At 45.3% G+C, this 14,232-nt stretch overlaps 1 protein-coding gene and 1 long non-coding RNA gene across 3 annotated transcripts in view; one reads left to right on the plus strand and one right to left on the minus strand.

Annotated features, from left to right (window-relative positions):
* The window catches only part of LOC119431251 (neuronal acetylcholine receptor subunit beta-3-like), a 280,609-nt gene that overhangs the window by 128,328 nt on the left and 138,049 nt on the right, over positions 1–14,232 (minus strand). The gene's annotated exons all lie outside the window — the stretch shown is intronic.
* The window catches only part of LOC125940608 (uncharacterized), a 236,830-nt gene that overhangs the window by 111,072 nt on the left and 111,526 nt on the right, over positions 1–14,232 (plus strand). The gene's annotated exons all lie outside the window — the stretch shown is intronic.

The following is a 14,232-nucleotide window of genomic DNA, read 5'->3' on the forward strand; positions in this document are numbered from 1 at the left end:
AAACCCTTTAAAACCGCTCGTTTTGACATTGGTTCACCATTGTAAGATTCTGGGGTTTACTTTCTTATGTTCGTTGGATAGTCGGTCCTAACCTAAACTCATATTCACAAAAACGTTCTTACGCCAGAGCTGTTGGTAAGAGCGGACGCCAACAGGCCCCTATTTTCCCAGGTTCACATCGCTTAACAAGCAACCACAATTCTGGCGCTACTCGTGGAATCTCGAGCGCATGTCTTCATCATATTTATAATAATCACCGTCTCCCTTTTGGCAAAGGAGTGACCAGTAAAAAAAAAAAAAAAGAATATGCTCTGCATGGATACGATCCCGGATTGTTAATGCGTTAGCCGATGCAATTCCTACATCGCATTCACTCTACACCATATATCTCGATTTGGCAGAGAGTACGTAAGCCTCCACGGCAGGGGACGAGGTCATCCCGTGTTTTGAGCCAAACCTAAAAGAGTATACATCGTGCAGCAGTGCTTCGTTCCTTAGCATCAGGATACCGACTAGTGATGCTTAGTGGACCCTCACTGAAAAGGCAGTTAGGTTTCTGCAGCGTCAGGCTCAACCGGTCTGCGTGTCATAGTGAGTCCAATGGGCTCACGGCTTCGAAACTCTCCGAAGCTTTTCACCAAAACGCAAAACTGAACACATTCGACACAGCAACTAACCGAAGAAAGTATAGACGTTCTCGACCTCATAGTATAGATAAGTATAAATACAAGATGATTCTTTTTTCTTCCCCCCCCCCCCCCCCCCCCCGCTTTAGTCAAGATGTATCGCCGATCCTCGCAGCCGCACAAAAGAACGGGACGTTCGCCACGATGAGCGTACCAGCGCCGTCAAGAGCACAGAGGTATACACTATACAGACAAAATATCAACGGAAGACAGCCAGGGAGGCACAACTGAATGTGTAGGAATAATCTGCCGCCCTAACGACACATGCGTCTATGCGAAGGACATCACCGACGCCCTAAATGTCGATTTCCCTAATATCCCATCCCCCGTAACCTGTTCACGACTACACGGAAGCGCAGAACAACTCCCTGTAAGTTACTCGAGGCATAAAATAAGCCTGCACTGCAGTGTCTCCTCCCATTACTGCGTCAGGGGTGTGCGCGATTACGACGTCACAAGTTCCCGGCCGTCTAATCGCTGGCACACGATGGCTTGCAAGGATCGACAGTGAAGATATTCATACAGCGATAACTGAAAAAAAAGTAAAGATAAAGTAATGCTTGAGACAGACGGAACCCAGACGTTCGTTGTATCCATGCCCGCTTTCAGGACTCGGTGAAACAAAGGTTCGGTTCTCACTGCATTGCACCTAACTACCACCACGGAGCGTGTAAGGAAGTTACGCACATTATCATTGGCTAATGGTACGTGGTTATGGGAACCATAGATTCGCGCTGGAATACCACCGTATACCATAGCATTCGCAGAAAGTTACCGCGCCTTTTTCAGCGTCATTTGCACCCGTGCGAGGCGATCAGTTTCAGACGGCGACGCTTAGAGGCGCGGGGGTCGCGCAGGCGGGCTTCGACAAATGATTGGTTGTCACGCGCATCCGGCCTGACTTCAGGCTGCCTACGAGCCGAGTCGAGGCCAGTCGATCGGCCCTTCCGGCCCGGAGCAGAAGGCACTTTGTCGCTCCCACTAAACCATGTCATCACCGACATTAAACATGCAGAGCGATATTCATGACGACCGGCAGTGCCTTTCGACGGTTTTCTGTTGCAGACGTACGAAGGCGTAGTCGCCTTGCGACAAACAGATGACACCGTTGCAAGAAATGCACACGTAGGCACGGGCCGCAACAGGAGATAGCATAAGCAACGGGAGCAGACGTTGTTCGACGTTGTGTTATTAGTTTTCGTCTGCTCGCTCGGTGAATTGCGGAAAACGGCTTCGTCTTCTCCATTACCATGGTAGTCCGTCCCGACTAAGGTTTTTAGTTGTTTAGTCGCGTATATAGAGGTGTGTCTGTCACCGAAAACTCATGACACGGTCTGTGAACCTCTTTATCTCCCTGAAACGAAGCAGCGTGCTGGAATTGCACTCAATGTCAGCCAATCATTGACCGAAGTCGAGAATTCAGCCGTTAAAATAAAAATGCCCGTGTATGTCCCCTGCTCTTGCTTTATTACCCAATCACGATAGTTAAGGCCCTTTTCGATCTCTAAATGTTCTTGTGCAGGGTCACGTGGTCGATCTTTAAGTAAAGACGTCACTACTGTTCAGTTTGGTGTATGACTTCATTTCTTCTACCTGATGAGAAATTAGTGCCGAATGTGACACGTGATGTAGATATTAACGAGACGTTAAACTCCAGGCCTCTTTTCCATACGCGAGCTTCTATGCTCGCTTCTAAACCCTAATGAAGTGGTTTTCGTTTTGCAAACATTTCTCTCTTTTTTTTCATTAAGTGAACAAAAATGGGAAGGTATATATATAGGCCTCTTCAGTACCGGCTATCCCAAATACTACCTTGGAAAAACAAAAGGAAAACAAATTAAACCAGAGAAAATTACGACAAACACTACACAAGTCACAAGCACACAAATGTAATCATGGGATTCAGCAACATATTCACGGTTCCGTTTCTTGACGTCACCGCATCGCCACTGGGAGAATGTCGCACGACTCCCTTCAAGTATAAGTGACATGCAAACTTTCTTATAAATTTCACGAACGGAAAATATACTCGTAACACCGAATGACACTCAAACAGAACAAAACAGAACCCTTGTTTGGCCGAACTCTATAGCTTTTAGAACACTGCATGGCACTATAGGTAAAGCTTTTTACCGTCCAATGTCCATCCACTGCGATACATGTGTACTTTGGGCGTGTACTATTGAGTGTCGCAACAGCACCGAGCGCCGTACGGCCAACGCTATTTGTAGAGTCGCGTGTGTGCGTTGGGAAAGCAAAGCTCTTCATGTCAGTTGGTAATCGAAGTCTGCGTGAGCTACGACGACTGGACGATATATCCCGCGAATATAGTAATTCAGGTAATATTGTGTGACGGCGATCGATTCATTTTCTCCGTACTTGGCTGACGTCACGGAGATTCCTGTAAGCGGAAAACGCAGCCCGTATTTGCGTCTGCGAACGAGTAAACAGTTAATGGAAGCAGAAAGCCAGTTTGGACATTTCATCGTATAATAGCGTACGCAACGGGGAAGGAAAAAACGTTATGGAGAGTCCTGCGTGTAAGCGGGAGGTGATTACTATCTGTAAACGAATGAACAGGCAGCGAACGTATAAAGCAAGCTTGGAGGTTTTATCATAATATAGCTCCTATAGTACATGGGAAAAAAGGAAAAGAAATGTGAACTTCAAGCAAATTATAGACTATTGGATTGATGGATTTTATGGGCATTCCCTTTGAAGCGGAATGTAGTGGCTTGTGCCGCAACGATCGTTAATCTTACTCTTTAGTTACATTTGATCTGGGCCCTCAAAAACTAATCTTCGTGTCAACAAATAATCAAATCTTAAAGAAATTTATTGCATATGAGTTTTATTTTTCTATATTTCTTATGCTATATGTAATGCCTTTACGCCAACATTACCCCAAGCGGGCGCCTCAGTCAGCGTGGGAATTATGGTTACAGTGCATGGATTTTCCTAAACTTAGTTCTTCTGGCTTCAAAAGGCTTCGTGACTTTGCAAACTCATCATTTTCAACAAAGTACTGTAATATAAACATAGTTTCTCCCAATGTTACCCATAGAAGGAAATGTGGCACCATGTGATATGCGAGTTTTCTAAGGGGCGCTGCATGCATGTGCCGTCATGGGAATGACGGTATATGAGTGCGCGAGGCTTGTGTTAGTTTGTGTTGTGCTGGCGTTGAACGAGGCATCGATTCCAACGTTCGTAGTTATAGCTGCATAGATAATGTGTTCATCAAAATAAAGTATTCACAAAATGTTTTCATTTGCCCATATTACATTTTTCAGCGAAGTTTACTCACCTGCAGTGCCCAATCAAGTGAAGAAAAGCAAGAGCAGACGACAAACTGTTCCAAAGCGGGTGGGAATCTTGCCTTCTGTCCTCCAACTTTAGCGGCCCGCCGATACTCTTCACATTTTACATAATTGCACATCCAAGCACAAGTCCTCATCGTTGAACAAAACATGTTTTTTTGTGTATTAACAAAGTTAAAGACAGCTCTTTACATGCTGTTTTAGTAGGAAACGAACCATTGGGACAGACGGAATGGTGCTAGCCAGGCGCGTCTTCGAGGTGTCCTGTATCTCCGAGAGAGTTAAGAGAGAGTAAACACCTTCATTTAGCACCTATAGTTCGGTGTCTTATGGCTCCAAGATATGTGATACCGGGGTTGCCTGGAAGATTAGATAGAAGAAAGGGCAGGGAGTGAGACAGCTCCAAAGGGAAGCAGAGCAATGGCGGCAAGCTAGGTACACTGTAAAACAATTTACGCTCTTACAAGCGAAACAGGGCGTAAATTTGTCTATAGCTCACATCCTTACACCAAAAAAGGGTGTAAGTGTGTGAGTTATAGACACATTTTGACCCCTTTTCGCGTTTAAGGATGTAAATTATTTTACAGGGATATATCTTAGACAAGAAGGCTTTGAGGTACGTCTGGGAGTGAGGGCAAGTCCATAAAATATGGGCGTCATCGGGGAGACCGCTGCAGTGTCTGCACTGCGGGTGCTTTGCGGTGCCAATCCAAAACCACCATATATCCCATGCATTCCCATGCATACACCAGCGCCATATTTCCGTATAGGTGTTGTAGTAAGAAACTCTCTGGTTATAAATAATGAAATAAACGTTATAAAAATTGTCCGATGGCAGAATTCGACCTCTAGCACAGACGAAGCCCAATATTGAAACCATTATGCCACGGACGCATGCAACGCGACAAGCAGCATAGAAGAAACCTTTCGAAATTATCGTGGGCAAGCCAGCGCGTTGAGACTCTCGGCGCGTTTTCGATTTGGCCACCTCGACAGGCTGAACCGTTGCAATTAGTAGCGATAATGCGTGTTCGTGGAGGCTTCTGCATTTAGAAAAGTGTAGATTGCTTTGACTTTTAGGACAACGAAGGCAGATAAAGCGCAATTAACAAAGCCACAAGCACGAATATCAGACAAATGTACTACCCATCATTCCCGTGATGGGAATGATGCAGCGCCAAAGTTTTTGTAATTTTAACTGGGAATATATACTCACAGGGAAGGCACTGCAATAGACGCACCGAAGGGAAAGAAGAAAGGAAAAGCAGTCAGGAAAGTTAGCGCTCGTCCTGTGTTCTTCTTCGTCCTTGTGTCGTTCTATAGCGCTATGTATCCCAGTTAAAATTGCAGTGACCTACCAACACGCCCAAACTTCTTCCCTGCCAAAGTTTTCTCTAGTAATTATTGTCAACTAAAGCGTAGATATAGCTGCGCAGATAATGCGTTCTCACAATAAAAACTTCATTAAATATTATCATTCATCTATATTACCTTTTTGAATGAAGTTTACTCACCTGCATTTCCTAATCAAGCGAAGTAAATCCCAAACTATTGTCAGAATTTTCTCGACACGCGACCGGCGCACTCGAAATCGGGAGACGAAAGATTGCTTTTGTACTGGAAAGTTTCTCCAAGTTTTCATAAATTTTAATGTCGTGCAGAAAAGTAAATATTTGCTTTTTAATGTGAATTTCAACACTGTTAGTTTTATTTTCCGATGTATAGTTTTGCCATTGTAAGCTTGCCGCATATGAACATTTTTTGTTGCCCCTGTCAAAGTGCAATTATCGGGTACAGACCCCGTCAAGCCTTTTTTGGCTTTTAGTCTGTGCCCCCAGCATTTTGTACATGCTATAATGTACCATAATGCCGAAATAAAATGAATGAATGAAAAAATGAATGAATAAAGTTAGAACGGAGGTGAGAGCTTGCGCGGGCAAAGTATGCACGGAAAATGCAAGCAGAGATATAATTGCGTCTGAAACAACGGAGAGAAGCATCTGAAGAGGACAAGTTGGAACGCAGGCAAGCGCGTCGGCGGGCAAATTGTGTGAGAGAGAAAGCACCATACAAGAACAGCGACCACTTACGAAGGAGGGCAGATCGTTATAGTGCACGTGGTATTCCTTGGAGTTCTTATTTCTTGACATACGCCAGTCTTGGTTTCAACGGTAGAGTATAAGCCTCATAAGTAATGATTCCAAAGAATGCTTCTACCCTGAGATCAATATCGTCAGCACCTGCAAGGTCGGCGGCATAGAACCTGCTACACTAAAACACGTGCTCTGTGAATGTGAGGCAAAGACTAAAGGCATTGATCCTGTTGTTCTCTCGGGGAGGTGGGCCGATGCCCTGCACAGCTCCAAGCTCACCAACCAAATCTGGGCCGTCCAGAGGGCCCACGAAGCGACGACTAGGCAAGGCCTGGACGTCCCGACGTGGGAGACCTGAGCCTGGGTCATCAATCTGCAGGACACTTAATAAGAGTTTTTAGCAACCAACCAAGAATGTTTCGCACTATGTGACAATTCCCCGGTGGGGAGTTCCAGCCTCAATTTCTAAGAATGCGATCGCCCCTTCACCGAAGGCATATGGACGAAAGGAAGAGAGGACGTTGTGGTGTAATCGTATTAATGACGCATTCCATTGGCAGAAGAGGAGCGGAGGCAAAGAGCAGAGAGGGAGCAGCTGGAGCAGTAGAGCATCGAGGGTGCGACTGCTTGCTCCCCCGTTGAAACGTTTGCATGCGCTCCGAGAGCATGTGCGAGGGCGAAGGTGTATCACGTGACCAGATTGGTTATCTTCCAATGTGATCTTCCAATGTGATTGTCGCACTAACTCCGCTTCTCAGCCGTCATTGCTGCCGCAGTCTTATACTGTGGTATAAAAGTTACGAACAGGGACAAGGTGTCTCGAAAGGCTGGCTATACGTTTCGATAGGGGGGCCTATCTGTGTCTAAAAGCGGCCTTGTCATCCTCGGCAGGTTAGTTTTAACGGCGACGTCACGTGCGGTCGTTGTCGGCTGCGGCTGGCTGTAAAGGAAGGCCACGCGTGACGTCACCCTACCAACCCGTTAAAACTAACCTGCCGAGGATGACAAGGCCGCCTTTAGACACAGATAGCCCCCCCCCTATCGAAACGTATAGGCCAGCCTTTCTGATGAGGCGCCTTAACCCTGTTCGTAACCTTTGTACCACAATATATTCCGCGTACTAAGATTTTTTGCGTATATATTCCACTTGCTTGTCGGTACCTATATGTGGGTACACTATTAAGAATGTAGAGTAGGTCTCTATAAGCCTTCTTAATTGTACAGCTTAACTCAAGGAAGGTCCATGTGGTAGCCATCCGTGCGATCTCATTGCGCCTAAGACAGACCGTCGTTGCACGACTGCGACAGTCTAGAGCAGTGAAGAGCCGCGAGGAACAACAGAGAGACGCACGGTCGCCTCGGAACTGAGTCGTGCAGTGGTGAACCCCCCCGGTCGTTCCGCCCAGGCGACGTCTGGGCGACGATGCGTCGAGGAGGAAACCCGATACTAAGGCCGGTGGCGCGCTTGTGTGTCAGCGTCGATGAGTCCCGCTGACACGCAAAGCAAAGCCGCCCCTCGCTTCCGTTTCGATGCTTTCGCTTCGCGTTCGTTTCTTCTTTATCTTTTTTTCGTTTTGTCTTCTTGTTCTCGTGTGGTTTATTTTGTGACCAGCGTTTGGTTCCGAAAAGCTGCGATTCCGTTTTTCAAACCTACGTTTTTTTTTTTTTTTTTTCCAGCGCGTCAAAGGGACTCTAAAGATGGATACTCTGCTGGTTTTTCTAGAAAATTACGCTTATGCAATAACGAAAAGACCATCCTTACAATTATTACGATGAATAATTCAGTTAGATTCAAGAATGTATATGCCTCAGGATGTTTCGCTTATGTGTTATGTCGTCTTAAAGGAACGCTAAATAGGGACATCATGTTAAGATGTATTAATAAGCTGCGGGGCTAAGAGAGAAAAAAAAACTCATCGTTTAAAAGTAGAGTGCTTAACTGGCGTAAAGTCGCCTACGTGCTACTCAGCAGGGAATGGGACGAAGGGAAAGAAAGGCCGTAGAAGAAGATGTGCAGGGATATAGGGTACAAACAAGAAAGAAAGGTGAAATAACTAAACGGACGTTTAGCCTTGGTATAAATTGAAATTTCTGGCAATGCAAGTCTCAAACTATATTATCTGACCTCGATGAAGACACGCGATGTGGCACAACAATTATCTTAATTCATTTTTTATAACTTTACGAATTAATCCTGCTTGGTTATGGGGATGCATTTTGTTGTGTCTGGTATTGGGTACGCTTAGTGATGCTGTTTTGCGTACAGCCAGAAGTGCTGCTACCCTTCTGCCAATTGGGCGCAGGACCCTGTCAGAAGTTCAGTGGCCGCCATTTCTCCTGACGCGTGGTCAATCCTATGTATTGTCCGAAGGAATAAATAAATAAATAAATAAATAAATAAATAAATAAATAAATAAATAAATAAATAAATAAATAAATAACCATGATATGCGTTTCAGTAAACGAGAAAGGTACTGCAAAGGACGGTTGGCGGACGATACCCCAAGGTTTCGCAACAGCGCGTCAGCCATGGCGTCATTGATTTTGACAGCGTTTACTGGAGTCTATAGTTAACTGTTTTCCTATAAAAGAAGGACTACATTGCGTTCTATTACGGAACCTTGAGTCAATACCTGAGAACGTTCGAGAACTTTCCCTACGTCAAAACGGCGGGTACAATGAAGTTGAAATCTATGACGTCACCATTACGCGCTAGCGATGAGGTTTCCGCGCGAAATTCAAGAATGGGAGGTTCCGCCTTCGTTTGCTTCAGTAGTAATCGAACTTGCTCTGCGAAATGATTGTAGATGCAGTTTTAAAAGACTCTTTTAGCATTCTAAAACAACTTATTGTCGTTGAATGGCAGTATTTGAGCGCTTAGCAAAGATGAGGCCAAAAACGGAGACACGCGGACGCACGGGCGCTACGTACAACAGAAAGAAGCTCAGCATTTGTTCTTTTAGAGCCCACCCCAAGATTTGGTCCGAGTTCAAGGAGGCGGCGCACGTAGTCTGGAAGGTAAAGGCCTTCAGGAACGTAGACACTGATGCTGACCTTTTGGTGAGATTTGACAGTGAGGTTCCGGAGATTTCGAAGCTGGAAGTTCCAGAGGTCCTTACGCTGCATTTAACCGAGGAGCTCGGGGGCAATGCTTACAAGGTGACACGTGGCCGGCGTGGCGAGATATTGAGCTTGGCGGTTAGGTGGCCAGAGCCGCTTGGCGCAGTGATTCCGTTCTCAGTTTCAGACATAGCGCTCACGGTTTCAAAGATAACGTGAACTGACATAAAAATAAGAAAGTAAGTAACTAGAGAAAGCCTCGGAATTCTTGAAACTATGTTATGGTCAGCAAGGCGCCGAAACTGCTCAAACTGAGCGGAGGCGACGCCAGGTTCAAGCGCGCTGCATAACTGCACGCCAAGGTGAGTCCGGAGCAGACGAGCGTGTCGGTGCCACTCTGAACGTAAAATCTTCATGATTTTTCTGTCATGTCCTATACACGGGGTAAGATCACCGGAGGGCTAAGACGTCTTCAGGAAGAACGCCGTTGCGAATGCAGAAGCCAAGTGTACGAGCTCTCCACATGGCGGTGGCAAGGAAGTCGACTGTTCTGCTGGGGTCTTGGACACACGAAGAAAGAGGTCCGTTGAACCAGAAATGAAGTCGACAAGTGTGGCGAGATGGGCTTGTTGTCCTCGTCTCTATTCTTGTCCTCGTCTTTACTAAACGCTCAACTACTGCCATTCAAGATGAACCGACAAGCCCATCTCGCCCCATTCATAGCGGTTCTTTAACATAGTTTCAAGAATTCTGAGGCTTTCTCTGTAGTTACTTTCTTATTTTTATTTCAGTTCACTTTATCTTTGAAACCATGAGCGCTATGTCTGAAACTGAAAACGGAATCACTGCGCCAAGCGGCTCTGACCGCCTAACCGCCAAGCTCAATATCTCGCCACGTCGGCCACGTGTCACCTTGTAAGCATTGCCTCCGAGCTCCTCGGTTACATGCAGCGTAAGGCCATGTGCTCTGTGCTTCGTATCCCAGTAGCCACGCTGAAACTTAATACCCAGTCGGGACGAGCGCAATGTCATCGTCAATGATATGCGTTGACGCGCAAAGCAAAACGCGTAACCTCCGCGTCACTGGCTCCTCTTCATGAGCGAGAACGCGTGGAAGAAAGGAAACTCTCGGCTGGAAACGTCATCCTGTTGCTCTAGCTTCCTTATCTAGAGACCGTCTTGGAAAGTGACTCCGAACCTGCCCGCTTCGTGTGGGCTGGTTTCCATAACGACACGCTTGAGCGGTGCGGCGGTGGCTTAACTCGACGCGCTCCCATGTCAACCGTTATTTCACGCCATACCCCTCCGTCTCCCATTTTTCGTTGTGTGTGTTTCTTGTGTACGTACACCCGTGAGCAAAAGTATACGGACCACAGCGTCGCCGAAAAAACTGAATTTCTTCGTAATTAACATGCATAAACTGAAATTTACGAGTACACTGGAAAGTTTGCAATGCCAAGTTTGCACTGCAGTCTAGCAGGCAGTTGAAAAAAATCTGCTTTATCGCGCAATCCCTGGTCCGTATACTTTTGCTCACGGGTGTACGTGTACGTGTGCGTGTGTGCCTGATATGGGTATATGTAAGCGTTGTGCGTGTGTGTATGTATTTGTGTATGTGGGTGGGCGTGTGTGTGTGCGTAGTTTATGTATAGTTTCTTTTCCTTTTTATTGCTTGCCCTACGGAATCCATCATCATCATCAGCCTATTTTTATGTCTAGTGCAGGACGAAGGCCTCTCCCGACAATCTCCATAACCCATGTCTTGCGCTATAGCTGATTCCAACTTGCGCCCGCAAATTTCCTCATTTCATCACCCCACCTAGTTTTCTGCCGTCCTCGACTGCACTTCCCTCCTCTTGGTATCCATTCTGTAACTATAATGGTCCACCGGTTATCCATCCTACGCATTACATGGCCTGCCCAGATCCATTTTTTTCTCTTAATCTCAATTAGAATATCGGCTATCCCCGTTTGCTCTTTGATCCACACCGCTCTCTTCCTGTCTCTTAATATTAGGCCTAAGGTTTTTCGTTCCATAGCTCCTTGTGCGTTCCTTAACTTGTTCTCGGGCTTCTTTGTTAACCTCCAAGTTTCTGCCCCATATGTTAACACCGAGATATTATGTCCCAAAGTGTGGGACGAAATACACGAGCATTCCAGTTACTTTTGTGCTTCAATGTATAAAACAGCATTATGGTAAAAAAGTAAGTGGAACAACAGTTAATTATTACGGTGAGTTTGATGGCGCATATCTCCAGACTGGTCTCATCCTGGAAATTCATTTCAAGTGGATGCGTATTGCAAACTCACCGGCTACAATTCGTAAATTGCAATATGTGTCGTAAAGTAATTAACTACGAAGTTAATTAGCAACTTTTTGTTAGTTTGTTGAATATGTGTTTCTATTTCTGGTGCTACTAATGTCCGCCTCTTCGAATAACCCAGCTCAATGATAAGAATTATGCTGCCTGTCACATGCGATTTTTTTTAAATTGACTGGTCTTGAATAAGTCAAGACCAGTCATCCGGGTCTTTATCTTCGTCTTTTTCAATTTATGCAAACTTCTATTTTATACAGACATGATCAGCGTAAAATAATAATGATGATAATAATAATAATAATAATAATAATTATTATTATTATTATTATTATTATTATTATTATTATTATTATTATTATTATTATTATTATTATTATTATTATTATTATTATTATTCAGCAGAGAAGGAGGAGGAGAAAAAAAGGAAAGGAAAGAAAGGGAGGTTAACCAGACGTACGTCCGGTTTGCTACCCTACACGGGGGAAGGGTTTAAAGGGATGAAAAGAAAGAAAGGAGAGAGAGAGGGAAGAAAGCAAAGTTACAATTTTTCTTAGACAAGCCGACGTCTGCTTTCCTTCGCGAAAACATATAACCTTTGCCACCAGTTCTATTCTTCTTTGGATCTGCAAACATTTTACGGACATGGCTTTCAACGCCACCCCTCCCGACGTATATTGGTCTCTCTCCTACGTATTCTGAAGGGAAGTGAAGTTTATGGACAATGCAACAATACAGGTACACTTTAGGAGGAGGGCAAAATGCAAGGTGTCTGACGGAGGCCATCCTCATACAAAGTCTCAGCATTTGACACTGGGCGGCAACTCCACTTCACAACAGAATGAACATAAACCAATGAGAACTCGAACACATTGTATTCGATATCACCATCTAACAGCCCTTGCACTCAATGCATATACTCCGTAACATTCTTTTTCGTATTACTTAAAGGAAGTAAGGTTTTCAGTGTGTTTGCTGATGTTACGAACATATATCAACTGAAATTCAGTTTTTTTTTTTTTTTTTGTACGCCATAATTTGTTCTTGTCTGCGGTGTTCTACGAGGCAGTAGAAGGGAAAAAAGGGAAAAAAGGGGGAGGGAGGTATCAGGTGATGGAAGGAGGAGAGGACACTGACACGCGAGCTTACCACGTTTCCGGTCCTCCATGCTTGAGCGTTTGCGGGTGCTGAGCAAAAACCGTGAGAGAGGGCAAAGTTAATCCGCGACTCTCGGCATGATGTCTCTAATCCCTGTCGTAATTCGCGTATGCCTGTACACTATATAGTTCCGCTGTCGAGGCGTATAGCGGTAGCTCACTGTACTTCCCGCCTGAGTGTGGGAAAAGAAATATGGTAGCGGAAGCTTTGGTTTTTCTTTCTCTGACAACTAAACTTTGAAAACTGTCTATGCCTTCGCCTTGCCTCGGCGGCGCATCCACAAACGTACCATGTGTCGGCTGTATACCTCGCACCGCAGCAGTATCGAATGTCGCGCCGTCGTACGTTACGTCAACCCGGGTCGTTCATTACGTTCCCGCTACAGGATACAAGTCTGTTAGAGAGGTAGTGTAACTACGCGCGTTTATCCCAATGTATCTTGTATCTTCTCGCGGTGTGATTTTTTCGTGCGTATATTGTTTTCTCGCAGTCCATTTTGTGGTGCTTCCTTGCTTGCTGTATTTTGTACAGTGTGGACTATTGCCATTAGTAGCAAGATATTATCATGGGACTCTGCATGGTGCAGACCGTTCTAAACACAGAAGGCTTCAAATGTGCTGCTCCGCTTCCTGTCGACATAATGACTTGTGAATTATTGACTGTTCGCGCGCTGAATCGCGTTATGTGCCTCAATTCTACACTTTACTTTTTTTTTTCATTATTTCTATCTACTCTTATTTTATTCCGGGTCTCCCTCTATCACGTTCAATTGCCTACGTGCCCCTTATTTAGTACATGGTGGCCAGACGGGGTGTACGCCTGATAAGCTATATATATATATATATATATATATATATATATATATATATATATATATATATATATTTCTTATTCCGCCTTCTAATTTTATTTATCACTGGCAAGATAGTTGAAGAAGAGATTCCGCATCAAACACAGACAGGGGAGGTACACTACCGACGATAGCCTATAATCCCGTAGCTGAAAAGACTTCTAGAACAGCTATGTGGATCTCGTATTGGCTTAAAGCAGCGACCTTATGGGAATAACAAGTCTGGGAGCAAAGATCGCGGAAGAGGAAGCTGCTAGCAACATGCTCAGTAGCACAGAACGACGAAATGCTGCGAGCTGAGCGTTGTAAAAGGAAGTGCTGTATAGACTACGACAAGCGCAAATCAGCCGGCACTGCAGTAAGCGAAAGCGACCGCGCCGGTAATTGTCGTTATGGATCACTAATCGCCGCAATGTCCCCTAGTAAAAATGTCGGAAATGTCATGCGAAGCCATCGAAAGCGCTATGTCAAAGTCTGCAATGAGCACAGGACCGAAGAAGACGCGAGGCGGAGACTGGGTGGGGGGTTTCGGTTAAAGAGGAGGGTCTTTCCCGCTGACACGCCCCCGTAGACTTGGGGTTCGAATCCGGCCTCGCTTTTCGAAACGCCTGCCGAAGGTTCTCCGCTGCCGTGGGCGCGTTCCCAAGACCTCCCTCCTAGTATTTCCTCCTCTCCCCTACAGCGCTCAGAATCACACGCACACACGAACACACACATACGCCAACTAAAGACGCAACCCCTCCCTTA

Source organism: Dermacentor silvarum, chromosome 10, assembly GCF_013339745.2.
Source record: "Dermacentor silvarum isolate Dsil-2018 chromosome 10, BIME_Dsil_1.4, whole genome shotgun sequence".
Taxonomy (NCBI): Eukaryota; Metazoa; Arthropoda; class Arachnida; order Ixodida; family Ixodidae; genus Dermacentor; species Dermacentor silvarum.